The sequence below is a fragment of the Equus quagga genome, chromosome 2, assembly GCF_021613505.1.
Source record: "Equus quagga isolate Etosha38 chromosome 2, UCLA_HA_Equagga_1.0, whole genome shotgun sequence".
Lineage (NCBI taxonomy): Eukaryota > Metazoa > Chordata > Mammalia > Perissodactyla > Equidae > Equus > Equus quagga.
The window spans coordinates 88,899,873-88,918,497 of record NC_060268.1 but is presented as its reverse complement, the minus strand read 5'-3'; the positions used below and the strand labels follow the sequence as shown (position 1 = coordinate 88,918,497).

At 53.2% G+C, this 18,625-nt stretch overlaps 1 protein-coding gene across 4 annotated transcripts in view; it reads left to right on the top strand.

Moving 5' to 3' along the window:
• The first annotated feature begins 3,292 nt into the window (after nucleotides 1-3,292).
• The window catches only part of KLHL25 (kelch like family member 25), a 33,980-nt gene continuing 18,647 nt past the window's right edge, over nucleotides 3,293-18,625 (top strand). Inside the window, exon 1 of one of the 4 annotated variants that reach the window (XM_046654385.1) lies at nucleotides 3,293-3,352. The gene's annotated coding sequence lies outside the window, so the exon portion shown is untranslated. Of the gene's footprint in view, nucleotides 3,353-12,703; nucleotides 12,990-15,804; nucleotides 15,829-18,625 lie in introns of those variants that run through there. The other 3 variants (XM_046654386.1, XM_046654384.1, XM_046654387.1) reach the window with 3 other exon arrangements.

Below are 18,625 nucleotides of genomic sequence, written 5' to 3'. Positions count from 1 at the left end.
TGGAGGACTTTGAGGGGAGGACAGACGCAATTACATACGTTGCAGAAAGATCTCTGTGCCGCTGTCTCAAGAAATGACTTTAAGGGGCAGAAGTGGAAGCCAAGTGACGAGGTGGGAGGCTGCTGCAGCGACCTGGACAAGAGATGATGGTGGTTTGGACCAGCCTGGTGGTGGCAGTGAAAATGGTAAGAAGTGCTCAGGCTGGACAAGGATTGGAGGTGGGGTATGAGAGAATGGTGCCCAGATTTGTTTATTTGAGCACAAGATTGAGTTGTCCTTTTCTGAGATGGGGAAGCCCACAGGAGGGGCAGGACATCTTTTGCAGGGTAGCACCCAGGAGCCCAACAGGGGCGCATTAAGGTGAGGTGCCCCTAGACATCCAAGCCAAGGTGCTGAGGAAGCAGCTGTGGGCCTGGAGTTCATGGAGAAGTGGGGCGGGAGTACAGATCTGGGATTTGCCAGTGTTTATATAAACAGAAGGCATGGACCTGGAGGAAATCACCTAGAGTGTGGACGTCGGGAGGGAGGAGGTCTTCTCCATCTTACTCACTTCCCAGGCACTCCAATATTTGGATATCTGGGAAGTAAGGAGAAATCAGCAGGGAAGAATGAAAAGGAACATCCAGAGAGGTAGAAGGACCAAGAGCCAAATCACCTATTAACACATATGTATTGAATTCAGTCCATCATCTCAAAATTTCTAAGACTTTAGATTCCAAACCACCAGACTACTGGACAGATGGCAATGCCAGGAGGAAGGAAAAGGGTGTTGGCCAAGACTGTTGGATGACACCAAATATCTGTTCCCTCTTTCTTGGGAAAAGAACCCTGACTCTCTTTGGAGAGGCAATGCACTCATATAAATGTCTACATAAGTTGTAAATGGAAGCATTGTATGGGACTTGTGCAGCCTGCTTAAATGGAGCTAACACAGTTGAGAGGCACATATTTGCTCTTCTATTCTTATTCCTTCCTGCTGTCTGAATATGGAGGTTATAGCTGGAGCTCCAGCAGCCATCTTGGACCATGAGGCAACTGCAAATGGAAAACGAGCATCAAGGATGGCAGAGTGGAAATATAGGAGCCCATGCTCTTGATAACTGTGGAGGCGCCGACCGGTCATGGATTACCTAACTTCAGATTTATTTTGCATGAGCAAGAAACAAACTTCTGTCTTTTAAAAATTCACAGTTATTTTGGGTTTTCTGTCATCTGTAGCAAAAGCTAATTCTAACTGATAAGAGATTTATTCATAGTTTTTCAAAACTGTGTAGATAACTTGTGTGAGGAAACAAAGATTCAGAGATGTCATGGTTCCTGTCCTTCCAGAACTCCCTGTGCAGTGGGGTGGACTAACAGCTAAGTGGTCATTACAACACTAGCTGGGAGGTGCCACGATGGTGGTTACGCTCCAGAGTCTACAGTGAGGACTGAGACAGATGGCAAAGCAAGGTTCACCTCCTCTTTTCCTTTCAAGTCATATCTAAATTCAATAACTCAACACATGTTCTTGGTGTGATTCCATTCCATTGCCTATGTTTGATTTTAATATATTCCAGTACCTAATTTAAGCCTTAGCGTTGGGGAGGGGGAAAATGGTAATGTGGACCAGATTTTAGATGGTTGGCACTTATAATGTCACAGAGAACCTGAACGGAATAATAAGCGATGGTTATGAACTTGCTAAGAATCAATTTTGCATGTGGAGCTTCATCCAAGCAACAATTATATAAACGCTCAAGCTCTAGAAAATTGGCAGGATGCTAAAACTACAAATGTGGTCTGTATCATCATTCTTCAATGGACCGATTATTTTCAAGCTGCCTTTTCCCCTTGGAAGGCACCTTAAGGGCACATTTGGCCAGCTTCTTCCCTCTGACCGAGACTGCTCTTAAATATCAGAACCCTCGTGTCTTAAAGGTCTCCGGATCTAGGCCAAACAGAGACACAAACCTATTTTGAGCACACGGTTAGGTGCCAGGCCCGTTACACACGTTCTCTTAGTAATCTTCACAATAAGCCTGCAAGGTAGGTTCAAGAATCCTGGTTTCACCAGTAAGAATCCGACACTCAGAGAGCCTGAGCAGTCTGAGCCTCCAGTCCTACACAGCTCTGGAGGGGTAGAACCTGGATTCAAACCCAGATCTCCGGCTGCTTTTCTCTACACCACACTGTTTCCCCCAAAATACCTTCCCTAGTGGTGTCTTCTCTATCATCTCACAGCCTTGTAAGCCTGGAATCTCTTTTGTGCAGTCTAAACAGCTTTCTACCACTTGCTCTCTTTCCCAGTTTCCACCAGTCAAAATCCTATCCCTCTTACAAAACTTGGGCTCAATGACCTCTCCCTTTGTAAACCCACCTGGCACATTCCATCAGTGTGACCTCTGCTTCCAGGGAATTCTCCCCGTCCCACGCTTGGCTCTTATAACACTTCGCACTTTCTGTACTTTATCAGGGCTTTTTCAATCCTTAGGTGACTTACCTAAACTATCAATTCTCAGTGGGAGGGAGAAAAGAAAGGATATTTATTGCGCACTGACTTTGTTGTCCTTAATGCGAGTAATCCTATGATGACTTTTTACCTGCCACGTTACAGATGAAGAAACTGGACACGCAGGAACCTGAAGAGGTGGCGTGAGACGCAAACCCGGAAGGCAAGAACAAGAAATTACAGAGCATCCCCCTTCTGAGACTCCCCCATCCACAGGCGTCCAGTACCGTTTGTGCAATGAATTCATGAATGGATGTATGAATGCATGAACATCTGAAGGTTGACTTACAATAGGAACTCAGTGAGAAATGACATGGTTAGGAGAGCTGAAGTATCCTGAAAAATACACATTGCAAGTGCAGAGGGGGTTTTGTGGCTGCAGAAAATCCCAAACATTGAAACAAACCCAGAGTAAAAAGAAGGGGTTTCCTTAACATTTTCACAACCAAAAGTGTGGCTGCGCAGACCGAGTACAGAGAAGCATTTGCAATGTACAAACGTCCCTCCTTGGGAAAGCTCCAGAACACTGTCCGGTTTTGTTCCCAAACTTCGGGCCGCGGGGGCCGGCAGGCGGCTATCTCTTTAAGAATCTGGTCGAAGTCCTTTTCCTCTCCCGGCCCCGCCCCCTCGCGGGCCGGGCGCGGCCCGGGCACCCACCCCTTTCTCCTCCCGCGGACGGAGCTACAGGTTCCGCCGCCTGTCCGTCACAGAAGCGCCGTCTCTGATTGGCTTCTGGTCGGGAGGCGGGGCGGGAAGGCCGGAGAAACTAGTTTGGTGGCGGCGCCTGGCTGTACCGCGGCGGCGGCGCGCTCGGGCTGCGGGGAGCCGGGGGAGGGCAGCGCGGCGGCGGCGGCCGGAGCGGTGAGTACCCGGGCTGGGCTGGGCTGGGGGCGCGACCTCCGGCCGCTCTGGCCGCGTGGGGCCACTGGCACTTGTCACCACCTCCCCCGCCCCCCACGACGATCCCGGGCAGGGACCGGGGCGCTGGGTGCGCTCGCCCCGCCGTGGGAGCCCCCGGCAGAGGGAGCCTCCGCGGGCCGCGTGCGGGAGGAGCGCAGGGCGCTCGGTGCCCGGAGCCGCCTCAGTCCCCGCGGGGTCCAGGGGGCCTGGAGTCGGGGACAATGGTGGGGAGGGGACCGTAGTCAGCCGCCCGCTCCCCAAGCCCGGCCCCTCCCGCCTCGCGCGTGCCGGGAGAGCCGGCGAGGGTATTTGCGCCGAGCTCTGGGCCAGGGAATGAATTGTTTTGCAAATGGATGTTGCGAGCGGGAGCTGCAACTCTTTCCCCTGGGAGTGGTTGATTCATTGAGTCCGCAGACTCTGTTTTTAAAAAATTACTATCGATCCTGGAAAGAGGAGGCTGCTTGCCTTTGAGGATGCGAGCGCCGGGCTCTGCGCCCCGGCCGGGCCACGTCCCCGCGCGCTGGACGCCGAGGGCTGGGTGGCTGCCTGCCTCGTGTCGAGCGAGGGACGAGGGGTGAAACCAACGAAATGTCGCCCGCGCGAGCCGTGGCGGGAGCCCCCGGGGCGTTCGTGTCCCTCCTGACGGGGCCCCTTGTCTCTGTTTAGAGAGCTGTGGAGCAGGAGAGCAATGATCACACGCTGTAAGCCCACTCACCTGTCCACCGTGGTCGCAGCCACCCTGGCAAGTTCAGAGCAAGCCTCCTCCAGCCCTGCTGTCCCCCTCCCCCGTCTTGCCCTGGCTCTAGGACCCCCCCGCACTTGGGCACGCCCCCACTCCTCTTTTCCCCGCCGCAGAGTTGCTTGAGAAGCTTTTCTCTTAGGACACTGTGTCTCCAGGGCCACCGGACACTTTTTTGTGCTGCTGCTTCAAAGCCCCCAAAGTTCGTTTCCACTATCTTTGAGCAAAGACAAATCTGTTTAGAGATCTGATCAAAGGAATTGGGGCGGGGGCAGAGCCAGGCCCCGGCGGGTTCCATCTGGACGTTCTTGGGTCCTGCTGGGTTGCTTTGAGCCCGGGAAGGTTCCCTGAGCTTTGGCCCTCCCTGGTGAGTCAGGGCGGAGAACACCAGGTGTGTCCTGTCCTTTTGCTTTCACTCTGCTGGTGTGACCGATGGAGGGAAGCTGCCAGTGGCACTGGGAGACGAGGCAGGAGCCCCATGTTCTTATCGTGGACCAGACTTTGGTGCGTATGACTTGGGGTCCAGGCCCTTTGGAACCCTGGCCTCAGTCTCCCCATTCATAGGTAGGACTGATGCTCAGTGGGCCCAGGTGTGCTGTTAGGATTCCTAGGGGTTGTTGGTAAGGCTTGATCTTAGGGGCTGGGGAGAAGTGGGAGACAAGGTCCAGCCCACCGGGGACAGATTTGGTGTCCTTCGAAGACAGGGGGTCCTTAGGTCACCAAGCTGTGCCTGTGGAGGTTGATGGAGTCAGTCTTCTTCCAGGCCTGGCAGCTATCTCCATCTTGAGTCATTCCGTTTGTCAGGAAGTGACTCCAGGGAGGTGTTAAAAGCAAGGTAGAGGGAAATGGTAGAAACCTCTGTCCTGGGGCTCAGGCTGCAGCGGGATTTATGTTTGTGGTGCAGAGAGAGGAGCTGTGGGCGAGCTGTGCACTCCACATCGGAGATGGCTTCTGCAGCCTGATGCCCCTTAACAGCCTCTTAAACCTGCCGGCACCCAGTGTGGGAAGGAAAGAGGAAGATTGCCCACGCCTGGGACTGCGAGGTCTGCAGCGAAAGTAGGCTTGGTTCTCCCCATCTATTGCCTGGGAGGTCGAGATGGAGTGCTGTTTAGTGGGTGGTTCATTCATTTGCTAATTGATTCATTGTTTGAAGGATCTTGATTGGGACCCTGCCTTCAGGGAGCTCCTAGGCGTGGGTGGTGCGCTGGCACAAGGATTAGGAGCCCTGACACACCGAGATGTGCACAGTAACCCGGTGATAAAGGCAGCCAGGGGAGCTGAAGGGACACAGGAGGGCACACGGCGGGAGAGGGTTCTAGGCCCTGGGCGGCTGCCTTCTCCCACCACCCACTCCCACTCCTCCCAGAGCCCATTTTCATTGCCAGCCTCAAGGCAGGTGCAGGTTGAGGTAGGGAGAATGCAGAAGGGGCGATTCACCTGGGACTCTGGTGGTCTGGCCTGTGGAGTCAGCAACCCCAGGAGTCCCCAGGAAGATAGATGGCTCGTGGATGCAGCCTCTCTGCTCCTGGGTCCTGGGGGAACCCACCCCACCAGCGCCAAAGACCAGCCCCTCGCCTCAGCAGTTAGTCCCTCTGGACCAGCCTGAGGGTGTGGGTGTGGCCTGGCCAGGCAGGGGGCGGGCAGAGCTGGCAGGAGAAAACAGAGTGGCCAGACGCAAATGAATTGGCTGATGGAGATGCTGGTTTTCATCTAATGTGGTAAATTTCATAATTGAATTGCCTTAGGCAGCCGGGGCTGTTGAAGCGTTTTTCCGAGCCAGAAAACACTTAGTTGGGACAGCTGGGGGCGGGGGCGGCGATGGGCGTCGGGAGAAGGGCCGAATCCACAGCTTTTACTCACAGCATCCCAGCAGGACTTTCCCTTAGGAATCCGGGTCTGTCCCCAGGTGACGGAAGTCAGCCCAGCCTCCACAGCAGGTTCCTGACCACCTGGCCCCTGAGCAGCACCGCCACCATCCCAGTCTAAAGGGATCTAAAGCCGATATCTGTCACCCTCGGGGACTCCCCTTGCCAGACTGACTCCAGGTCCCGGTTAGGAGTGGGGAGACGGTGCTGCAGGGATAAGGGGACATAAAGAGGGCTCAGGGACAGGAGGGGCTCCCTGTAACTCTTTTCAGCACAAGGTCAGGGGGAAGAGCATGGATTCAGGACACAGACTTCGGTTCAGATGCTGCCTGTGTCTGTGATCACTCCTGTCCTGGGGTTCCCACCACCTCCACCCACCCGGTCCCCTCCCTCTGGCGCCAGTAGACCCTATTCTTTCCTAGTGCTGAGGCTTGCCTTCCGAGCTCTGTCAGTGCCCTCCTGGATGAAAAAGGGCAGGCACGTGTGACACGCTCATTGGCCTGTTGTTAAAAGTGCCAGCTCTGTGGTCTCAGAAATCCAGTTCAATTGGGAAATTTTACTGTATTTCCTGCAAATACATGAAAATCTTCACAACCATTCTCTTCTCAGTGGTCTCCTGGCCTCTGGCTTGAGTACAGAGTCTGGTCAAGGCTCTCTGGCCTACACCTTGTTTCAGTGGAACTGAGGCCTGAAGTCAACTCTCTTCCCCATCCCACAGGTGGGGAAACTGTTGGCAGAAAGAGCACTTAAATAGGGGTCTGGGAGTGCTGCTCTGCCCCTGCCTAGCTGTGTGACTTCGTGTAGGTCCCCTTACCTTTGTGAACGTCGATTTCCTCTTCTGTACAATGGGTGCACGCTCTTCTGTACAATGCTTCTGTTCAATGTTTGCTGTAAAATCTCAAAGATTCTCGCAGCCTCTCTTAAGTAGTTGTATAAGGCTTGAGTTATTTGCTTCGCCCTTGTGGGCAGAAAGAGTTTGAGAGACAGCCAGTAGAGTGCAGAGGGGCCGAATTAGAAGTCAGGAGTCTAGAGTGCTAGTTCCAACTTTGCTTCTAATGTGTGCCGTGGGATTTTGGACAAGTCACTTTCCCTCTTTGGGTGCTAATTTTTCCACCTGTAGAATGAGAGGCATGGGGTAAGTAAGTTCTGGTTTCCCTTCTTTCCTGGGTGAATGGCAGCTGAGTCAGACTTTTCCAAGAAACTGCAGAGGGACAGAGTTTGCCTCGCTCGGTTTCTGGCTTCTGCCCACTGCCTTGGAGCTTGTGATCCAGGTGTGAAGGGCTCGCGGACCCTTCTGTGCCTGCGGAGAAGGGGCTCGTGAAGCTGGAGGACTGGGTCAAGGAAGAACCAGACTGCAGCCAGAGGAAGGCGGCACGTGGGGGACTCCATTCCCAAGGTTGCTCTGGCTGGTCCTGGGCTGGGAGCTGGGCAGCAGGTGTGGGAGCCCTTAGGGTGACCCTGCCCCACTTGGAACAGATGGGTGGGACCTAGCCTGTAGGGTGTCCCCTGGGCTCAGCTGCCTGACCACCTTTGAGAAGAGAGATGGATAAAGAGCTCCCAGGAGCAAGAGGGATGGTGAGAGAGCCCAGGGGCCCGGGGAGGGTGCAGGGCTCCCTGCCTCTTGCACACCAGGCTTTACCACGAGGCGAGGCTCCTGCAAGACCAGCTGGATGGCTCCTCCGCGTGGAGGCGGGCACTGAGCAGGGCCCTGGGAGAGCTGCGTCTCCTGCCTGGAGGGAGCACCGCGCTCACCGTGGGCGTCCCTCCCCACCCGCTCTGGCTGCCCAGAAGACACCTTCGACTCTCAGCCAGTCCTCAGAGTAGGATGCAGGGATGGGATGGAAACAGAACGCCTTCTTATTTTCTACCTGCTCCCATCCAGCCCCTGAGGAGAGGCTGACCACAGGTCAGTCGAGGCTGAATGGAATTAATTTCCTAATTAAGATAAGAGAGACTTTGCTCATTCAAACCCCAGGACGAGCTGCCTGCCAGGTTTGCAGGTGGCCAGGCCTGATTTGCCTGAGCAGGAGTGAGCACCCGGAGGCCGAGGAGCTCCAAGCCGTGGCAGTCGCATCCAGCATCCAGAGTTCAGGTTGTGCTACGTCCTGGCAGGGCTTTAAGACCCTGGGCTGTTAGTCCCTTAGCCTGTGAATGCCTTTGTTCACAACTTTGGAAATCTGAGGGAGAAAGATGGACAGCTCCATTCATGCAGCGAACATTTATTTCGCACCTTCTGAGTGGCTCACCCTGGACTAGAAACTAGGAAAAGAAAGTCATGTTCAAAGAGGGTCCTTCCTTGGAAGGTCTGCCTCTGGTGTGTGAGGCAGACAGGTGGTCAGGTGGTTAGGACACAGCCTAGGGTGTGAGTGGCATGTCGGGAGTCTGCCTCAGTTCCCCGTTGGAGAGGTGAGGAAGCGGACTATTATTAGTGTCCCCATTCCAAATGTGTCTGAGGAATACGTTTGCCGTCTGTTCTCTGCCAGGCTCTGGGATGCCGCAGAGAACAAGGCAAGGTCCCCAGCATCCTGCAGCCCCCATTTAACTGAAGGAGGCAGACAACAGATAGACAGAATAAATACAGCTGCCATTAGGGCTGCGGGAGGCGGATGGGAGGCGTGAGGAAGAGAGTCACTGTTGGGGATCCACTTAGACCAGGGGCCTCAAAGAGGCCTCTCTGGGCTGCTGACATTTGAGCCCAGACTTGCAAGAGGCAGCCATGGGAAGATCCAAGGAGGGGCGTGCCAGGTGGAGATCAAGCACGTGCACAGGCTGAGAACATCCTGGGCTGGGGAGGCAACGACGAGATGAGACCCAGAGATAGGTGCCACCTTGCATTCCGTAATCTTCTGATTCAGAGGGAGGCTAAGGAAAACACGTTCCTTTTAAGTTGTTTTATTGTTTCTTTATTTCAATAATACATTAGTAGATTCCCTTTGTAAACAAAGACTATGAGAAGAAAGGAGCATGGTGTGATAGTCGCCCTCCTTGGTATCTGTCAGTGGTTTGATGCACGTCCTTCTAGTCCCTCTTTGTATATACAGATTTTGTTTTTATGTGGCTTGGATCGTACTGGACACTCCACAACTTCTATCACTAAGGGTGTGGTGGAGTCCTCTCCCTGTTCACAACTGCAGAATATTCCACAGCGTGGCCAGCCCCCCACCTTTCATCTCCCTGTCTCCTAACGAGAGATGTTTGGGTTTTGTCTGATTTTTCTTTTTTCCCCCATACAACCCAGGAAGTCTTGTACATCCTTGATCGTGCATCTTTCTCATCTTTAAAATTTCATTGTCAAAGCCAAATGCCTTTCGCCAAGACAGCCAGTTCACTCTCCCACGGACAGTATCCGGGAGCCCATTTCCTCATCCTCATCCACACTGGATAGGATGCATGTTTTCAGCTAATGTGATGGGGGAAAATGATCTCATTAAATTATTCCTTTCTTCTTTTAAAAAAAGTGATCCAGTTTCTTCAGGGTTCCTCTTTTTATTTTAACCCATTTTTGTTTTTCCAGAAGATCAAGGTTTAGCGAGTGCTGGCTCTGCCTCTCCTGGTCTCCTGACCTTGCCTGGGGACTCAGCGAGCCTGTGCCCTGCGAACTCATCTGTGAAATGAGGCCCTTTTAATCCCTGCCCTGCCCCCTGCCAGGCTGCTGTGCACTGCAAATGGGCAGACATTCCTGAAAGTTCATTTTATGCTGAAAAGCTCCGCACACATCACGGGGTTGACTAGTGAAGGCCGGATATCTGAAGCTTGGAACCTTTGAGTGAATCCGGGGGTCTTTAAACAGCGAGTGTGTCCAGGGGAGGGCTACGGTGTCTCTAGGTGGGACGTCCGCCTGGCGTCACTGAGTTGGAAAGGGCCTCGCATAGCTTGAGTGAGAAGCCAGAGGGCCAGCCACGGCCATGAGCTCCTTCTCGTCTGTCCTGCAGGTGTAAAGCAGTGAGCCGGGAGGGTAGAGAAAGTCGTCTAGCTGGTCCACAAAAAGGCTCAGAAAGCAGCATTGGCCACCACAGACCTCATAAGCCACCTGTTTACCTGTTGGTGGAGGCTGCAGGCTGGGGCTCCTAGAACTTGATGAATTTCCATGTGTATTACTTTGGGGGTCCTTGTCTGTTTTCCTCTAACAGGAGGCTTTTAAGCAAAAGATTTATGAAAGGGCCCTTGTACTTGATTTGGAGACAAAAGGAGGGGAAGCTGTGGAGACCGATAGAGAAGGGAAGGTGGGATCTGCAGCCAGGGAAATCAGGCCCATGTGCTCTCTGGGCGGCATCAGGCCCCTTGATGGGGAGCCAGCGGACTGGTGGCCCCATGGCCTGGGCCCCTGGAGGAATTTGTTACTGCTGGAGTGAGGGGCCTGGGGACGTTTTAGCCAGGCTCTTCTCTCAGTGCCCAAGTGGGTTCTGTCTAACACAGCTCGCCCCAGCCTTGGGGGCAGCACCCAGGCCTGGCTGCCATTCCCCTGCTGCCCTGGGGATGCCTCAGACGAAGCCGTGGTGGAGGCCACAGTTATCCCCGACCTGTTGGGACAGCTGCAGGGGAGCTCTCGACCGTGGACAGGAAGGTGGATAGACATGGGGAGGGTGATGGAGAGCACATGAGCAAGGGACAGTGGGACCCCCACGGGGCTGTGGTAGGGAGGTTCCCACTTTGGAGGAGGAGAAAGGGGCGGAGGTTGGCAGAGCAGGAGGAGAGAGGGAGCAGGAGGAGGGAGGGGCGGAGCCTGGCTTCAGGCACTTCTCAGCTCTCCCCTGGTTCTAGGGGTGAGGCTTTTCATGACCCGAGAAGGGGAGCATCTCACTCTGGAGCTGGTCCCAGGATGGTCTGCTGGGGGCAGGGCCGTGAGTGGGCTGCCCTTGGGGGTCCCGCCCCACTGCCGCCTGCGCCGGCTCGCAGGCGTCCAGCGGAGCTGGCGTGGGTTTGTTGCCAGGTTTCTTCCCAGCACCGGAACGACCGGCGTATCTGCTGCAGGAAGTCGCAGCTGCTATTTTTACCGCTCCAACTAGGACTTTTTACTGGAAGGTCCAATTACAAGCAAAATGTTAGGGTTTGGCTGGCCAGCAAAGCCCTGGGAGGCCGTCCAGCCCAAGGTCAGTGGGTGTGTAAAGACACATTTGCACGTGGACACACACCTACCCTGGCTGTTGGGTGGCTTCCTCTGAACCACTCCCAGTGCCTGGAGTTTTCCTCTAGGCAAAAAGGAAGCCTTTGCTGGGTTTTGCCCAGATAATTGCCCCCCCCCCCCCCCCCCGCCGAACACCTTACACTGGCTGGTTATGCGACTGTGAAGCTGACCTACAGAGCAGTAACCCATTCTGTTCCTGACTGCCCAGGAGCTGGAATTTTGTTGAATGAAATTGTTGAGAACCTCTGTATGCTACATGCACCGCTAAGTGCTAAGGATGGAGATAAGGAAGACAGCCCTGTGCTCAAACGTTGCACATGCAGCAATTTCAGAATGCAGGGAGTGCAAGTTTTCCCTGAGCCCCTGGCCAGGCACCCGATATGCTTTGGCTGTATATATGCCTAATGGCTGGAGGCCATGCAGGGCTTGTCCTCAGTTCTGTTGCTGCATAAGAAATCATCAACAGCTTAGTGGCTCCAACAAGGCCTGTTTCTTAGCTTACCTTCCTGTAGGTCAGAAGCCTGGGCTGGCTCGACTGGGTTCTCTGCTTGGGGTCTGAAGTCCAAGGTCAAGGGATCAGCTGGACCGGACCTTTCTCCCAGGCTCTGGGGGAGAATCAGCTTCCAGGCTCATTCAGGTTGCTGGCAGAATCGAGTTCCTGTGGTTGTGGGACTGAGATTCCTGTTTCCTCACTCGCTGTCAGCTGGATGCTCATCTCAGATCCTAGAGGCAGCCGACTTCCGCGCCATGTGGCCCCCTCCATCTCCTCGCCAGCAGTGGGCCGTCCTGCTCCAGATCTCTGCATCCACTTCTCTGGTTAGCAGGAGAAAACTCTGCTTTAAAGGGCTCCTGTGATTAGGTCAGGCCCACCCAGGTAATCTCCCTATTTTAAGGTCACTTGCTTAGTTAGTGACATCATTAACGACATAGGCAGATTCCTTTGCCTTGTAGGTGACATGGTCACAGGACTAAGACCAGGGGTGGAGATCAGGGGACCGTGTTTGAATTTTCCTCCCACAGGGTTCATGCTGCAGCAACAGCAATATTAGTAAGAGCAGCTCTCGTGAATTGAGTGAATTGTGTGTGTCCTACTGTGCTAGGCTCTTTACATGGGTTCTGTCGTTTAATTCTCAGGATAGCACTTGAATGTAGAGATGGTTATTGTCACCCCCATTTTCTAGATGAGAAAAGTGACGCTCAGAGAATGGAAGTGTCCTGGGCCGGTCACACAGTTGGAAACAGCAGTGCTGGGATTTGAAACCAAGGTCTTAGTGCCTGACCACCCCATTGAACTGCTCGAGGTCGGCATCTGCAGCCTGATTCCTGTGATTTATGGAACCCCGTCGAGCACAGGCTTGAGGGCTGCTCTTTGCCATCTAGCATTTAAAATACTTAAATATGAAACATATCAGTCATACTGCAAGTTAATACAGCAGACACTCGGGACCGTGAATGTGGGTTTAACAGATGTCTGGATCTTTTAGATTCTTATTCCAGTGGATATTGTGGTTAATCCATTTCCCTTTCAGCAACATTTGTTGAGCACCTAATATATTCTAGGCAGCAAAGATGACACAGAATACTGTCCTCGAGGAATTGGAAATAAAAATAAAGACACAATATCCAATGACCCGAAGGAATAAATAATGCTGGATAACAAAGGGATGTCACAACACTGCAGCCAAGACTCAACACTGGGTATTGGAATGTTCATTGCAGGAGACAAGACAAAAATGTTTTATTTACTCACTGCTGCATCCCTGGGCCCAGCACATGGCAGCTGCTCGGAAATTACTTGTCACTGTTAATTTTTTGAGCATCTACTGTGTACAAGGCCCTCTACGCACCAGACAGATGTCAAGTCCAGAGGTGAGTGTGACCATGAAATGAGAGGGATTGTGGAAGGAGGGAGTGGCCTTGAGAAGGCAGGAGGGGAGGAGGGGAGGGCTGGAAAGGCCAGCCGGTGCCTGAGTGAGTGGTGGGAGGGAGAGGCTGCGGTAAATGATGAAGCCGGAGGAGGGCAACACCGAACAAGGCTTGGATGTCAAAGCCTCATGGAAGGTTTTGAGCCCAAGATGTTGGTGGTCAAAAGCGAAGCCTTTGGCACTGATTACTGGGAGGGGGAGACCCTGGGGACGCGCCCGCTACAGCCCAGCCTGCAGTGGGGAAGGCCTCATCTCATCTCCAGCCTCGGACTAGCCACACAAGGGAGCCAGAGGAAGATTTAATGGGACTCGGTGGCCAAATGATACGCTAAAAATGTATATGTGAGTGAGTTGCAATTCTTGGGCACCCGTGTATTTGGCTATAAATACACATCCAGATGTAATTTCAAGAGACCAGGAATTATCAGCTGCAGAGTGCAGCAGGCCACGCCACGCATGGCCCTGTGGTTCGCTGTCTGAGGCCCTGCCCTACAAACCAGCAAGGACTGTCATTTAGGAGAGCGCCAGGGGGTCCTGTGGTGAGAAGAGAGCGTCTGCTAGTGCAGGGAGGAGCAGAGCAGGCCTGGTGATTAGAGGGAGGCTCCCGGGGTGGGGGGAGGCCAGCCAACACGGAGGTGGGTGCTGCCTCCTGGGCCCCACGTCCCCATAAGCTGGGGAGGGGATGAGACCCCTGGGGTGTGCGTGTTTCCTCTTTCACCCGCCCCACGCTTCCCATAGAAGTGCCTTTTGCTCTGAGTTCTTAAAAAAACATGTTAATGTGGAGGGTAAGGAAGTGTTCTGCTAACCGAGTGTTCTCGAAGTGTGGCCTGAGAGGGTCCCTGAGGTTCGGAGTCCACAAGGTCAGAACGGTTTTCGTGGTATTACCAAAGTTTTAATTTGCCTTTTCCAGTCATTCTCTCAGGGTGCATAACCCAGTGAACCAGTGTTTCCCAGTGGCCATTGCGCGATGGTAAGCAAGTCATGCTTGGGTCAGCGACCCATTCAAAGTGCAGGCAGACCAGGATGCTATGCCCTGGGGTCCAGAAGTCCACTGATGGGGGCTGAGCTTCCCCATGCAGCTTACCTTTAAGAACTGCTGTCAGGTCTCGGCGATTCAAGGAACAATGGCCACAGTTATCTCAAAAGGCCCTTAAAATCTCCTCCCTTCTACCACCTATCCATGTGAGGCTGGATTTTCTTCATATTCTTCAATCAAAATAGCATTTCACCACAAACAAATAAATGCACAAGCTGATAGGAGAATCTAGTACTCTTCTCAGTAAAGTTTTTAAAAAATAGATTTATGAAAAACATCTGTTGCTTATGTTAACATATAATGGGTAGTTATTACTGTTTTTAATTTTTTCTGAGTTGTAATTTCAAATACGGTAAGTATCAGTAGGCAGAACTACATAGATGAAAACCCCACAGGGTCCTCAGTCATTTTTAAGTTGTGAAAAGATCCTGAGACCAAACCTTTTGAGAACAGCTGTGCTACCTGAAGCGCCTGTAGGTCGGGAACGGGGTGTGGGGTACTGAGCCCAGCTCTCTACACCTGTTTTCCCCCTTTTGGTCCCTGCACAATCCTATGAGGTTGGTGTAATTATTTTCATGCCCATTTTGCAAATGTGGAAACTGAGGCGCTGAGCATTTGAGTGCCAGGCTCAGGTTCTACAGTGCGGAGGTGCCGTGGAGGCGGGCGGAGGGTGGGTGGCAGCCTGATGTCGATGTTCTCCAGCGGTGGGGGTTGGGGGGGAGGCAGGCGCCTGAGAGGGCCTATTGCCCAGGTCCTGTCTGCGCCCTCGAGCCGTGCGCCCTGTTGGGCAGCCGGCCCTCTTCAGGGCATCCCTCCGTCTGGCAGGGAGACAGGTCCTCACACGCTTCCCTCTTTCCCAAGCCCGGGAAGGATGATGCGGGTCTGCTGAGTGGCAGCAGGGTGGGGAGTGAGCGCCGACTGTGGAGGGAAGCAGCTTTGAACACTGAGGCCGTGTGCACACTTTTTCTCTGAGCCTCAGTTTGCCCGTCTGTACAGTCAGGACAGGGACCCCTTGAAGAGGCCTCGTAAGGGTTAAGTGGAAGAATGCGTGTCAGTGGCCTGGCACGAAGGGTCAAGTGCAGCGAGGTTTTTAAACCATGACACTGCATCTGGCACAGAGTTCAGCGGGCTCAAAGCAGGTGTCCTCTGCTCTCGTCCCCAGCAGTAGCTGCACTCAGCCAGTTTCTCACACAGCCTGCCAGCGCTGGCGGGGGTGTGTGTGTTTTGTATCTGTGCGTGTGTCTCAATAGGTAGTCTGGTTTCTAACGTATGTAAAAGATAACAGCCTGTACACAGCACTTCTCCTTTTAGCACAGAAAGCCAGTTGCTTAGATTTTTTTTATACCGCTGCGTAGTACTCTGCTCTGTGAGCAGACCGAGGTTTGTTTACATGGGCCTCTCATTCGAGAATGTCGAGGTGGTTTCCAGCCTTTTGGTCTTGCAGCCGATGTGGCAGTGGATAATCTCGCACTTGTGCAAGTGTGGCTGAGGGTAAATCCTAGGAGTGGAAATACCAGGGCCGCAGGCACATGCATGTGGCATCTTGAAAGATACTGGCGACTTGCTCTGCAGCCACCCTACCCTGCTCTTGGCCCCCTCCTTGGGAAGAGAAAGACAGAGCTGTGTTTTGGGCTCTTGGAATTGAAGAAGATTCTGATTCTGATTCTGATTCGCCGCCAACACTGACAGCCTGGAGAAGAACGAAGCTCCTAGACAACAGGGGGAAAGAATCCCCTCCCAGTAGATGGTGGGTGCATTACTCCGGGCTTTTTTCTGATCCATTCTGCATGTTCCTTTCCTTCAAGACTCTCTCCAGGTGGCTCCCTGGAAGTGATCTCTAGGCCAGAGTGCTTTTAATGGCTCCATCTCTGGGCCTCTGTGAATCTTTCAGGACCAGACAGGAAGAGAGTCAGCCTCCCTCCAGGTCCCCAGCCCCCTCTGTTTGCCAAGGCCAGGCCCATCCCGCTGAAGAGGGAGGACCCAGGACAGGATGCAGTGTTTGCTGTGGAGGGGCTGTGCTCTGCCTTCTTTGTCTCTCTGTCTCGCTCTGGATAAGTGAAAGGAAACAAGTTATTTCAACAGATGGGGGAACCTGAGCTCCGAGTTCTTTGTCCCCTCTGTGATTACAGCAGTGGTGTCCGTTTCACTGGCCCTGCTCCTGTCTGGAGCAACAGCTGGTCGTACAGACGACTCCCAGCTCGGGGGCAGAGACAGTGCAGGCGGCCACCGAGCCCAGGGGAGGGGACTGTGCCCCAGGGGGATCGGGAGGAAGAGGTGAGCAGCAGCTCCTCTGTGCCCTGCCCTGATGAGTTTGGAGGTGTCTGGGCCCCTCCTGCCTTAGCTGAAAAAAACGTTTTTGTCACGGGCGTGTTGTAAGCATGGCAAACATAATTTTTAGGACAATATGGCATTAAACATCTGTAATTCTTCTCCAAAGAATTTATCTCAAGAGAATTCAAAAGTAATTCACCATAAGCAAAGAAGTTACTTGTTCGTTGGATAGAAATTCAGAAACCTATGGATGAGTGAATTAGTAAGCCATGGCTGATAGAGATTTCACAGACACCAAAGATTGCATTTGGCAGCCAGAGGGATGGGGCCGTTTCACGAGGGAGCCAGAAGACAGACGGCCTGTCCCAGTGTCTGCACGCAGGAGGCCCTTCATCAGCCTTCCTTCCATGGCAAATGAAGGGTAGGAGTCTGGAAACTACGTGAATAGGTAAAAAACAGTGTAAAATAGTATTCTACAATTGCAACAATGTAAGATGTTTGTTTTTGGATAAAAGCTGAAAATATTAAGCCAAAGTGTAAAGAGTTACTCCATTTGCAGTGTTTCTCAAACTTGTCACCTCCCCCAGAAAACCATTTTAGACCTTTTCTCTTAATTGTGCTCACCGCCCCCAGATAAATTTTAATACCAGATATGCTGTATGTCTGTCTGTGTCCTCTATGTATATCTGCTTTATACATAAAAAAGAATAAGGTTTTTCCACCCCCAAGATCCAGTTTTTGGCCCCTTGGAGCAGTGTCCCTACTCCCTGACCCTGTGAAAATGCTTGTATTAGGGCTGTGACTCCAGGGGATTTATGTCTTTTGTATCTTGGCTCCTGGGGGTATCTTTGGCATGTCTCGCTTGGGTGGTGGAGCTCATGCTCTCGGAAGACAGGATCCCCGGGCAGAAAAGGGGGTGCTGACCATCCACAGCTGTGGCTGTTACGGGCTGGACGTGTGGCCCAGACAGCCCCTCCAGTGGCAGAATGTGCCTCTCCTTGGCACGGTGGCTTCTCTTAAAAAACCATGTCAGTGAGGAGCTGACAGAGTCCCTGCATTGTCTTTGAGCATCTGGCCAAGGCTGGGAAACTCTTAAATCCTCCCCAAGGTGGCCTTGCTCAGCCGGGGCTCCTCAGAACACTAGGGCCATTCCTGATGCACAGGAGGGACGTTAACTCATTTCCTACATTGGCTGTCTTGGGGCATGGGGCCTTAATGCTCCTCAAGAGGACACTGCCCCAGGTACAGAGAAGCTGGTTGAGGAAGGGGGCTCCGGGGGAAGAGGAGAGGAGTGTCTGGTGGCTGGAAGCCGAGGCCCCCCAGGCCGTCCTCTTCTCTTCCTTTGGTGTACAGGAAAGAGCGAGGCGCACCTGGCTCCAGATGCTGTCCCTTCCCCACCCTTGGAAGTTGGCTTGCACGATGTGGAGGTGGGAGCTAGCTGCCCATGTCTCCTTCCCCGCCCACGACCTATAACATGGAGATGGTAATCGTACCTGAGGCTGTGGTGGGGGTTAGACAAGTTAGCACAGAAAGCACTCAGAACACTGCCCAGTACGTGGTAAGTACTCCCTAACTGTAATTTCTGAGTAGTGTTGTCATCGTTACCATTTTTCTCTGAGCTGCTGTTTTCTTATCTGCAAATTACAGCGATGGTAGGGCGTGTGGTTGGATGGCACTTGTGGCTCTCGGGGTGGGGGGGGGCAGTGAAGTCAGGTGACTGGTTTTGCCATTGAGACAGGAGCAGAAGTGGTGTGTGTCTTTCCAGAGGGTGCTCTCTCCCCTTTGGCATGGTGACTGCTGACACGGTAGCTGCTCTGTCACCTGGGTCCTGGGGAGTGACAGTGATGAGAAGAGCACTTTGCCCTCCTGCTCCGCCCCCCCCCCCCCCCCCCACATACACGACCACCAACCGAATCACGATGTATGTAGTATGGGCAAGCAATGTATGAGCAGTAAATCTCCGTCCTCTGAAGCCACTGAGGTTGGGCGTGTTTGTTTCTGCAGCATGACCTAGCCCATCCTGGGGAAAACCCACGGTCATCACCTGTCGGCTTGGTCGCGAGGACTGAACCTTAGATATTCAGTGCCCCGCACACTATAGGTCCACGGCAGACGTGTGTTTGCTGTGGCTCCCTTCTCACCCAGAATTCCTTGTGGATTCTTTGCAACAGATGTTGCTTCATCTTCCAGCAGGGTTTCACAGGCCTGACCCCTTACCTCCTGTTCTGTGCCTTCTCTGGGGAGGCAGAGCCAGTAGCCCCAGTAAGCCCAGC